The following is a 12,970-nucleotide window of genomic DNA, read 5'->3' on the forward strand; positions in this document are numbered from 1 at the left end:
GCAGCCACTGTCGTGTCTTCCCCGGCTCCGTGTCGTTCCCTTCGTAGGCCTCGCCATTGTCCACCGCCCTGGTGCTCTCGGCGCGGCGTGGTCAACGAATGACATCCATCGGAAGTGGAGTGTACATGGAGAGGCTGACAACTGGGTCCACGGCTGCACACAAGGAAATGCCTCCTTATTACGCGCAAAATAATGATTCCTCCACCTGACATCTAGGACTCACCGGAAGGGCCTCTCTATTTCGTGAAAAAATGTTCCCTCCGCTGATAGGTCGGACCCACCAACTATATCTTCGCACGCAAGAAAGTGCCTCCTTATTGCACACAAAAAAATGAATACCCCCTGCCAGATGGGACCCATCACAGTGGGAGGCTGATTTGTGGGCCTACTAAGTTGACGGGGACGGAGGGCTTTGTGAACTTAGTCATATATGAAGGATTCTAGCTCCAGTGACCGTATGATGTCCATCCAACGGCCGTAGTGCTTATTCAACCTCTGGTCTTCTTGCTCCAGCCGCCCAAACCAGCGCCGGTCGTGCCGCGTGCTCCTGCCTCCCATGGCCGGCTGTGATGCCGCAGAGGCCTCACCGCCCCCTACTACTCCCACCGCTGGCCAGGCCATCCCTCTACCCACCCACACCCCCTGTTATTCTGCGGCGACGACAGCCTCACACCGCAGCCGAACCAGTGAACCCTCGTACTCCTCTCCGCGTGGGCATCCACTGCCGCGTCTTCCCTGGCTCCGCGTCGCCCCTTCCTAGGCCTCGCCGTCGTCCACCGCCTTGGTGCTCTCTGCGTGGCGTGGGCAATGTGGTCAACGACCAACTTCCATCGGAAGAGTATTGTACGTGGAGAGACTGACACCTGGGTCCACGGCAGCCGCAAGGAAGTGCCTCCTTATTACGCGCAAAATAATTATTCCCGCACCTGACAATGCGGACCCACCGGACGGGCCACCATATTTCATGAAAAAAATGTTTCCCCCCTGACTGCTGGGACCCACCACCTACATCTTCGCAAGCAAGGAAGTGCGTTCGGGCAAAAAAACGATTCACCCCCTTGACTGCTGGGACCCACCAGCTATATCTTCGCACGCAAGGAAGTGCTTGACAGTCGGGACCCACCTGGTCAAAGCGTACGTAGCGTTGTCATTCTGGTCGCGAACGTGTACGTGCATACTGATCGATGTAGAGCACGCATGTGTCGTAGTAGAGGCACGCATGTAGCATGTACACGTATGTACATCGGCTAGTGTGCAAGAAAGAAAATACGGACACGTACATACATACGGGCGGGGTCTAGAACGCCTACTCACGCATACGTACGGCCAGGGCCCGTGTACATGGCTGGGTCGGAACGGAGAAACTGCTTCGTCGTCGTGTTCATGGGGAGCCAACCGGCCGGGTTGGAATGGAATGCATCGTCGTGTTCATCGGGAGGGCTTGGACGGAACAACCGATGGAAACGAGGCCTGGCATACCGCAGAACGGAGGAAACGGCCTTGTGTTCGACCGGCCACGGTCGAAACGGGAACCTGTTCATTGGGAGGGGTCTGGCGTACCGCAAAATGGAGGAAACGGACCTCCTACGGTCGAAACGGGGGTCCTGTTCATCGGGAGGGGTGTGGCGTACCGCAAAACGAAGGAAACGGACTTGTGTTGGAGCGCTACGGTCGAAAAGAGGGTCATGTTCATCGGGAGGGGTGTGGCATATGATGTCTACTACACAACCTTCTTCTTGTAGACGTTGTTGGGCCTCCAAGTGCAGAGGTTTGTAGGACAGTAGCAAATTTCCCTCAAGTGTATGACCTAAGGTTTATCAATCCGTAGGAGGCGTAGGATGAAGATGGTCTCTCTCAAGCAACCCTGCAACCAAATAACAAAGAGTCTCTTGTGTCCCCAACACACCCAATACAATGGTAAATTGTATAGGTGCACTAGTTCGGCGAAGAGATGGTGATACAAGCGCAATATGGATAGTAGATAATAGTATTTGTAATCTGAAATTATAAAAACAGCAAGGTAACTAATGATAAAAGTGAGCGTAAACGGTATTGCAATGCGTGGAAATAAGGCCTAGGGTTCATACTTTCGCTAGTGTAAGTTCCCTCAACAATGATAACATAATTGGATCACATAACTATCCCTCAACATGCAACAAAGAGTCACTCCAAAGTCGCTAATAGCGGAGAACGAACGAAGAGATTATGGTAGGGTACGAAACCACCTCAAAGTTATTCTTTCCAATCAATCCATTGGGCTATTCCTGTAAGTGTCACAAACAGCCCTAGAGTTCGTACTAGGATAACACCTTAAGACACAAATCAACCAAAATCCTAATGTCACCTAGATACTCCATTGTCACCTCAAGTATCCGTGGGTATGATTATACGATATGCATCACACAATCTCAGATTCATCTATTCAACGAACACAAAGGTCCTCAAAGAGTGCCCCAAAGTTCCTACCAGAGAATCACGACGAAAACGTGTGCCAACCCCTATGCATAGGTTCATGGGCGGAACCCGCAAGTTGGTCACCAAAACATACATCAAGTGGCACGTGGTATCCCATTGTCACCACAGATATCCACGGCAAGACATACATCAAGTGTTCTCAAATCTTTAAAGACTCAATTCGATAAGATTACTTCAAAAAGGTAAACTCAATTCATTACAAGAGAGAAGAGGGGGATGAGAAACACAAGATCCAACTATAATAGCAAAGCTCGCGATACATCAAGATCGTGCCAAATCAAGAACACGAGAGAGAGAGAGATCAAACACATAGCTACTGGTACATACCCTTAGCCCCGAGGGAGAACTACTCCCTCCTCGTCATGGAGAGCGCCGGGATGATAAAGATGGACACCGGTGAGGGTTCCCCCCTCCGGCAGGGTGCCAAAACAGGGTCCCGATTGACTTTTGGTGGCTAAGGAGGCTTCTGGCGGCGGAACTCCCGATCTATTCTGCGTTCTGGAAGTTTTAGCGTACGTGGAGTTATATAGGCGGAAGAAGTACGTCAGGGGAGCCACGAGGGCCCCACGAGACAGGGGGCGCGCCCTAGGGGGGGTGCGCCCCCCCACCCTCGTGAGAACCTCGTTCCTTCCTTGACGTGGGGTCCAAGTCCATCAGTTGTGTTTCCTTCCAAAAATAACTTCTCCAGTTGATTTCGTTTCGTTTCGACTCCGTCTGATATTCCTTTTCTTCAAAACACTGAAATAGGCATAAAACAGCAAATCTAGGCTGGGCCTCCAGTTAATAGGTTAGTCCCAAAAGTAATATAAAAGTGGAAAATAAAGCCCAATATTTCCCAAAACAGTAGATAATATAGCATGGAGCAATAAAAAATTATAGATACGTTGGAGACGTATCAAGCATCCCCAAGCTTAATTCCTGCTCGTCCTCGAGTAGGTAAATGATAAAAAGATAATTTTTGATGTGGAATGCTAGTTGGCATAATTTCAATGTAATTCTTATTAATTGTGGTATGAATATTCAGATCCATAAGATTCAAGACAAAAGTTTAATATTGACATAAAAATAATAATACTTCAAGCATACTAACAAAGCAATCATGTCTTCTCAAAATAACATGGCCAAAGAAAGCTATCCCTACAAAATCATATAGTCTGGCTATGCTCCATCTTCACCACACAAAATATTTAAATCATGCACAACCCCGATGACAAGCCAAGCAATTGTTTCATACTTTTGATGTTCTCAAACTTTTTCAATCTTCACGCAATACATGAGCGTGAGCCATGGACATAGCACTATAGGTGGAATAGAATGGTGGTTGTGGAGAAGACAAAAAGGAGAAGATAGTCTCACATCAACTAGGCGTATCAACGGGCTATGGAGATGCACATCAATAGATATCAATGTGAGTGAGTAGGGATTGCCATGCAATGGATGCACTAGAGCTATAAATGTATGAAAGCTCAACAAAAGAAACTAGTGGGTGTGCATCCAACTTGCTTGCTCATGAAGACCTAGGGCATTTTGAGGAAGCCCATCATTGGAATATACAAGCCAAGTTCTATAATGAAAGATTCCCACTAGTATATGAAAGTGATAACATGAGAGACTCTCTACTATGAAGATCATGGTGCTACTTTGAAGCACAAGTGTGGTAAAAGGATAGTAGCATTGTCCCTTTTTATTTATTTTCTTTTTTTGGCCTTTTTTGGCCTATATTTTTTTATTTTGGGACAATGCTCTATTAATGATGATCATCACACTTTTATTTACTTGCAACTCAAGAATTACAACTCGATTCTTAGAACAAAATATGACTCTATATGAATGCCTCCGGCGGTGTACCGGGATGTGCAATGATGCATGAGTGACATGTATGAAAGAATTATGAACGGTGGCTTTGCCACAAATACTATGTCAACTACATGATCATGCTAAGCAATATGACAATGATGGAGTGTGTCATAATAAGCGGAATGGTGGAAAGTTGCATGGCAATATATCTTGGAATGGCTATGGAAATGCCATAATAGGTAGGTATGGTGGCTGTTTTGAGGAAGGTAAATGGTGGGTTTATGGTACCGGCGAAAGTTGCGCGGTACTAGAGAGGCTAGCAATGGTGGAAGGGTGAGAGTGCGTATAATCCATGGACTCAACATTAGTCATAAAGAACTCACATACTTATTGCAAAAATCTATTAGTTATCAAAACAAAGTACTACGTGCATGCTCCTAGGGGGATAGATTGGTAGGAAAAGACCATCGCTCGTCCCCGACCGCCACTCATAAGGAAGACAATCAATAAATAAATCATGCTCCGACTTCGTCACATAACGGTTCACCATACGTGCATGCTACGGGAATCACAAACTTCAACACAAGTATTTCTCAAATTCACAACTACTCAACTAGCATGACTCTAATATCACCATCTCCATATCTCAAAACAATTATCAAGTATCAAACTTCTCATAGTATTCAACACACTCATAAGAGAATTTTATTATTCTTGAATACCTAGCATATTAGGACTTTAAACCATTACCATGCTATTTAATACTCTCAAAATAATATAAGTGAAGCATGAGAGTTCATATATTTCTTCAAAATAAAACTACCACCATGCTCTAAAAGGATATAAGTGAAGCACTAGAGCAAATGACAAACTACTCCGAAAGATATAAGTGAAGATCAATGAGTAGTCGTATAATTATGCAACTATGTGAAGACTCTCTAACATTTAATAATTTCAGATCTTGGTATTCTATTCAAACAGCAAGCAAAGAAAAATAAAATGACATTCTAATAATGGCAAACATCATGTGAACAAGCAAAAACTTAGGATCAACCGATACTAACCGATAGTTGTTGAAGAAGAAAGGTGGGATGCCAACCGGGGCATCCCCAAGCTTAGATGCTTGAGACTTCTTGAAATATTATATTGGGGTGCCTTGGGCATCCCCAAGCTTGAGCTTTTGTGTCTCCTTAATTCCTCTCATATCAAGGTCTCCCTAAATCTCAAAAGCTTCATCCACACAAAACTCAACAAAGACTCGTGAGATAAGTTAGTATAAACCATTGCCAAAACCTTATCATACTCTACTGTAGAAAATCACTAAAATTATTATTCAACATTGCATACTAAATGCCTATGCATATTTAATAGTCCTATCCTCAAATAGAATCATTAAAGAAGCAAACATATGCAAACAATGCAAACATAACAGCAATCTGCCTAAACAGGATAGTCTGTAAAGAATGCTGAAACATCCATACTTCCCTAGCTCCAAAAATTATGAAAGAAAATTCCCACTGTAGTAAATTTATCAGAGCTTAATATGCAAAAGGTTTCAACATTTATCACATTCTGACTTTTCTAGGGAATTATTGCAACAGCATTAAACTTTCTGTTTTCAAACAGCAACATGTATACTTGTAACATAGGCATAGTAAAGGCTATCAATGCCACTTTTATTGAAATAAAAGATGCAAAACATTGTTCTAAATAACAGCAAGAAAATTCTAACAAAATAAATTGACGCTCCAAGCAAAACACATATCATGTGGCGAATAAAAATATAGCTCCAAGTAAAGTTACCGATGAACGAAGACGAAGGAGGGGATGCCTTCCGGGGCATCCCCAAGCTTAGGCTCTTGGTTGTCCTTGAATATTACCTTGGGGTTCCTTGGGCATCCCCAAGCTTAGGCTATTGCCACTCCTTATTCCATAGTCCATCGAATCCTTACCCAAAACTTGAAAACTTCACAACACAAAACTTAACAGAAAACTCGTAAGCTTCGTTAGTATAAGAAAACAAAAGACCACTTCAAGGTACTGTAATGAACTTATTCTTTATTTATATTGGTGTTAAACCTACTGTATTCCAACTTCTCTATGGTTTATAAACTATTTTACTAGCCATAGATTCATCAAAATAAGCAAACAACACATCGAAAACAGAATCTGTCAAAAACAGAACAGTCTGTAGTAATCTGAATCAAACGTATATTTCTGGAACTCATAAAATTCTCAGATAAATTTCTGGACCTGAGGAATTTATCTATTAATCATCTGCAAAATTAATTAACTAAATATCACTCTCCAAATAAAAATTGCAGCAATTCTCGTGAGCGCTAAAGTTTCTGTTTTTTACAGCATGATCAACAAGACTTTCCCAAAGTCTTCCCAAAGGTTCTACTTGGCACAAACACTAATTAAAAGCATATAACCACATCTAAATAGAGGCTAGATGAATTATTTATTACTAAACAGGAACAAAAAGCAAGGAACAAAAATAAATTTGGGTTGCCTCCCAACAAGCGCTATCGTTTAACGCCCCTAGCTAGGCATGATGATTTCAATGATGCTCACATAAAGGATAAGAATTGTAACATAAAGAGAGCATCATGAAGAATATGACTAGCACATTTAAGTATAACATACTTCCTATGCATGGGGATTTTGTGAGAAAAAAACTTATGGGAACAAGAATCAACTTGCATAGGAAAGGAAAACATGCATAACTTCAAAACTTTAAGCACATAGAGAGGAAACTTGATATTATTGCAATTACTACAAGCATATATTCCTCCCTCATAATAATTTTCAGTGGCATCATGAATGAATTCAACAATATAACCAGCACCTAAAGCATTCTTTTCATGATCTACTTGCATAGAAATTTTATTACTCTCCACATAAGCAAAATTCTTCTCATTCGGGATAGTGGGAGTATCATAAGAGACTTGGATACTATAAATTGTTTCCACATTAAAAGAGTAATGTTCAGAAAAGGGGTAACCATAATCATGACAAGTTTTATAAATATAATCCTCACTACTTTTCATAGCATATGTATCATCACAATAATCATCATAAGTAGGAGGCATGTTATCATCATTATAACTTTGCATATCAAAACTTGGGAGACTAAAAATATCATCTTCATTAAACGTAGCATCCCCAAGCTTGGGACAAACATTAATTGCAGCAAATATATTCTCAAAAACATCATCTTCATCAAACATAGCATCCCCAAGCTTGGGCCTTTTCATATCATAAGTATAATCACTCTCATCATTAATAGTATAGATAGCACCAATAGTATAGCAGTTATCATATTCTTCCAAGCAACTGCCAAAAAGATTTTCAAGATCATAAGAAGTATCATTATCTTCCCAATCATAATCATCACAACAAGCAATAGGCATAACGAGATCATCATAAAGTGTATCATCTTCATTTTCATGAGGCACAACAATAATAGGAGCAATTTTATTTGGGAGAGATACCGTTTTACCTCTCTTCCTTTTTCTTTTCTTCCTCTTCACCACATCATGTGGGGGTTCAATCCTCTTTTTGGAGCTCCTTATTAATGAGATTGGTTGAGTAGAAGGCTCCTCCTTGTTACCTAATTCATCATAAGAAATAATAGGAGGATATTGGGAAGTCTCTTCCCTTTCATTAGTATTCTCTTCATCTTCTATTTGTTTTCTTTTCTTTATGTAATTGGCAATATAAGGATTTTCAATGCAATTCACCGCACAATACATATAAATCTCTTCCAGATCAATATCGAGGAATTTCTTGAGGTTATATTCTGGAATATGCTTAGTTTGACGCTTCAATTCTTCATAACCCAAAAGCAAACTTAGTTCATTATAATGTTCAAGGGAAATCAAGTCATCACAATTTTTGGACACTATTCGGTCATGAAACAATTTGCATTTGATATTTAAATGACCATGTTCATTGCAAAGTTCACAAGTACGGTAAAGATATTTTAAATTTTCAGCACTCACATCAAGACTTTCTTGCAACAATTTAGTTTCTAAATACTTATGCCTCTCGCAATATCTATCTTCCCTATTTGGTGTGTACTTGCAAACCCAATGCACTCCACAAAAATTGACATGTTTATAGGAGGCATTTTCATCATAACTAGTGCAATCATCATTAGCATCATGGATATTCAAAGAATTCGTACTAACAACATTGCAATCATGCTCATCATTCACATATTTAGTGCCAAACAATTTAATGCATTCTTCTTCTAACACTTTGGCACACTTTTCCTTTCCATCATACTCACGAAAGATATTAAAAAGATGAAGCGTATGAGACAAACTCAATTCCATTTTTTATAGTTTTATTTTATAAAATAAACTAGTGATAAAACAAGAAACTAGAAGACTCGATTGCAAGATCTAAAGATATACCTTCAAGCACTCACCTCCCCGGCAACGGCGCCAGAAAAGAGCTTGATGTCTACTACACAACCTTCTTCTTGTAGACGTTGTTGGGCCTCCAAGTGCAGAGGTTTGTAGGACAGTAGCAAATTTCCCTCAAGTGGATGACCTAAGGTTTATCAATCCGTACGAGGCGTAGGATGAAGATGGTCTCTCTCAAGCAACCCTGCAACCAAATAACAAAGAGTCTCTTGTGTCCCCAACACACCCAATACAATGGTAAATTGTATAGGTGCACTAGTTCGGCGAAGAGATGGTGATACAAGTGCAATATGGATAGTAGATAATAGTATTTGTAATCTGAAATTATAAAAATAGCAAGGTAAATAATGATAAAAGTGAGCGTAAACGGTATTGCAATGCGTGGAAATAAGGCCTAGGGTTCATACTTTCGCTAGTGTAAGTTCCCTCAACAATGATAACATAATTGAATCACATAACTATCCCTCAACATGCAACAAAGAGTCACTCCAAAGTCGCTAATAGCGGAGAACGAACGAAGAGATTATGGTAGGGTACGAAACCACCTCAAAGTTATTCTTTCCAATCAATCCGTTGGGATATTCCTATAAGTGTCACAAACAGCCCTAGAGTTCGTACTAGAATAACATCTTAAGACACAAATCAACCAAAACCCTAATGTCACCTAGATACTCCATTGTCACCTCAAGTATCCGTGGGTATGATTATACGATATGCATCACACAATCTCAGATTCATCTATTCAACCAACACAAAGGTCCTTAAAGAGTGCCCCAAAGTTCCTACCGGAGATGCATAGGTTCATGGGCGGAACCCGCAAGTTGGTCACCAAAACATACATCAAGTGGCACATGGTATCCCATTGTCACCACAAATATCCACGGCAAGACATACATCAAGTGTTCTCAAATCTTTAAAGACTCAATCCGATAAGATTACTTCAAAAAGGGAAACTCAATTCATTACAAGAGAGAAGAGGGTGAGGAGAAACATAAGATCCAACTATAATAGCAAAGCTCACGATACATCAAGATCGTGCCAAATCAAGAACACGAGAGAGAGAGAGATCAAACACATAGCTATTGGTACATACCCTCAGCCCCGAGGGAGAACTACTCCCTCCTCGTCATGGAGAGCGCCGGGATGATGAAGATGGCCACCGGTGAGGGTTCCCCCCTCCGACAGGGTGCGGGAATAGGGTTCTAATTGACTTTTGGTGGCTACGGACGCTTCTGGCGGTGGAACTCCCGATCTATTCTGTGTTCTGGAAGTTTTAGGGTACGTGGAGTTATATAGGCGGAAGAAGTACATCAGGGGAGCCACGAGGGCCCCACGAGACAGGGGGGCGCGCCCCCCACCCTCATGAGCACCTCGTTCCTTCCTTGACATGTGTTCCAAGTCCATCAGGTGTGTTTCCTTCCAAAAATAACTTCTCCAGTTGATTTCGTTCCGTTTCGACTCCGTCTGATATTCCTTTTCTTCAAAACACTGAAATAAGCATAAAACAGCAAATCTGGGCTGGGCCTCCAGTTAATAGGTTAGTCCCAAAAGTAATATAAAAGTGGAAAATAAAGCCCAATATTGCCCAAAACAGTAGATAATATAGCATGGAGCAATCAAAAATTATAGATACGTTGGAGACGTATTAGCGTACCGCAAAACGGTACTCCACGGGATACTGTTCATCTCCACCATCGACCCCCTCCAGCCTCCACGGGCTACTGTTCATCCACCGTCGACCTCCTCCACCCTCCACCTGCGACTATTCATCCACGGGCTCCTGTTCATCTAGCCTCCACCGTGCGCTACTCCATCGGCTACTGTTCAACCAGCCCTCTCCACGAGCTACTGTTCATCCAGCCCTCCACCGTCTACTGTTCATCCAGCCCTCCACGGTGTGGTCCTGTTCATCCAGCCCTCCACGGGGTCCTGTTCATCCAACCCCAACCGGCTCGATCGATCGGGGTCCTGTTCTTCCAGAGGCAACACCACGGGGTCCTGTTCATCCACCCCCCCAGCAACGCTCACTGTTCATCCAGAAGCAGCATCGATTGGCTTCAGTTAGAAGCATTAGCGAAAGAATCGCTTGACCGGGTTCAGTTAACAGCCATCGGTCGATCGCTCGGGTTCAGTAACGCGTAGCCTGCAATGCAATCGCTCGGGTTCAGTAACGCGTAGCCTGCAGTGCAATCGCTTGGGTTCAGTTAGAACCCCAACGCATCGCACCCATGCGCGTGCGTGTACGAGAGAAACACGCAAACCTCCGTGCATCGCTCGGTCCCGAACACCCACCGTAACCGGGAACACCCCGATATTTTCCTCGCCCTCGCTTCTACCACAGTTTTTTCCGTCATGCACGGCCCAAAGAATGTGATGCAGCTGCGTCTCCGGCCTGCCCAGGACAAAAGGCCCATTTTCTGTCATGATTTTTTGTCATAGAAGTAGGAGCCCACCACATCTATGATGATACCGGGTTTTGTCACAATTATCGTCATAGAAGTGTCATAAGTATGACAAAAAAATTTGTTCGGCCCAAAATGTCACGGATGTGTCTTTTTTGGTAGTGTCTACCTTACAATGTGCTTCATACTGTGCCTTCTCACATTGAATCATCTTCCGGTTTCCATCCCATGTGAAACCACTTTTGGATAACATTACTTCAAGAGCACCAAATTTTGTCCTAAAGTGCCTCACTCTTGACTCAATGTGCGGAATTGCAGAGATACCACAACCAGGGCACTTTTCAGCAAGGTGCTTCTCCAATATCACCAGCTATCCATTTTCGAAGCTACCATCTGCCTTCCACCTTGGGTCCAAAGACAGCTCATACAAGGCTTTAATAAGTTCATCATCCTCATCTGAAGTCCAGTTCCTTTTATTCTTGCCTCTTCCACGAGACGTACTTGAGGTGTCCACATCCATATTTGTACAAAGCAACAACAAATATATATGAAATGGGACAAATGCAAATGAGATGCAATTGAAGCTTATTTAAACAAAAAGAAAGCTAGCAACAAAGTGAACAAATAGAAACGGTTTATACCTCAATGACCCCTAGCAGCCCTATGTCTATTATACATGTCCTGCGCAAGAACATTCCAGAAATTTGTCCACTCGTTCCAAGTTGAGATAGAAGTAATGAATTCTGGTTGGCCTAATTCTCCCTCCATGCCTTCCAATGTTTCTTGCATTATTGGCTCGTCATTATCAAGTGGGTCAAGTGGCATATTTTGCAAGATCAAATTGTGCAAGAGTGCACATGCCATGATGATTCGACATTGGGTCTTCATAGGAAAAAAGGACGGGGACCTCAAAATCGCCCACTGACCCTTGAGTGTTCCGAAAGACCTTTCTACAATATTTTGGGCTCTAGCGTGCCGCATGTTTTAATACTCCTCTGCACTACGAGGTGGGTTATGTGGTGTCCAACCACCCAAGTGATACCTTTGACCACGGTATGGAGCTAAAAATCCTCTCGCATTTGTGTAACCAACATCAACAAGATAATATTGATCTTCAGGGACACGGAGCCCATTTGGCCTCGAGATGGCATCTCTAAGAACACGACCATCATGTGCAGAACCCTCCCAACCAGGTAGTATTTAAATGAACTGCATGTCAGGTGCACACACACCTAACACATTTGTATCTATATCACCCAACCTTGATCGGTATCTTCCTTTAATAGTAGCCGGGACGGTTACCCCTATGTGTGTGCCATCTAACGCTCCAAGACAATTCTACAACATAAACAACAAGGTGCAAACATTAGCATCTTTACCACTATTGAGTTCATCTAGTAATTTTTCTTTCTTAGTAGCTATTTACCTTGAAATATTTCCATTTAGCATCTGTGCAGTCCTCGGGTATAGGTTCTGGCTTCTTAAGTAGCAATGGATGAAGCTTCAAAACAGCTAGAAGACAAGTATTGAAGTTCCTACTAACTGGCTCTGGGCTTCGGTAAAAGAATTTCCCTATTGTCCTATTTTTGAAATGGTGAGCTAATACATAAAGGAATGATGCCACTATCTCCTCCAATGATGTCTTCCTTGTATTAGGCCACCAACATCTCTCACCATCTCACATAATATATGAAATGTTCTCCTATCCATACGAAGTTGACTTATAAACGTTGTGTCACTCTCACCAATTAGTTTATGCAAAATCTCTCCTCTTAGCTCTCTAATTCTAAGCCTCCTTTCTATTTGCCAACACTTTCTTCTATAAACTAATCCAAAGATTAACCACACATAATAGTATAC

At 42.3% G+C, this 12,970-nt stretch overlaps 1 pseudogene; it reads right to left on the bottom strand.

The window, feature by feature from the left end:
* The window catches only part of LOC147964507 (uncharacterized), an 84,949-nt pseudogene extending 73,319 nt beyond the window's left edge, over positions 1–11,630 (bottom strand).
* Positions 11,631–12,970: the final 1,340 nt, after the last annotated feature.

This window comes from Triticum urartu, chromosome 6A (assembly GCF_056163025.1).
Source record: "Triticum urartu cultivar PI428250 chromosome 6A, HENAU_Tu73, whole genome shotgun sequence".
Classification (NCBI taxonomy): domain Eukaryota; kingdom Viridiplantae; phylum Streptophyta; class Magnoliopsida; order Poales; family Poaceae; genus Triticum; species Triticum urartu.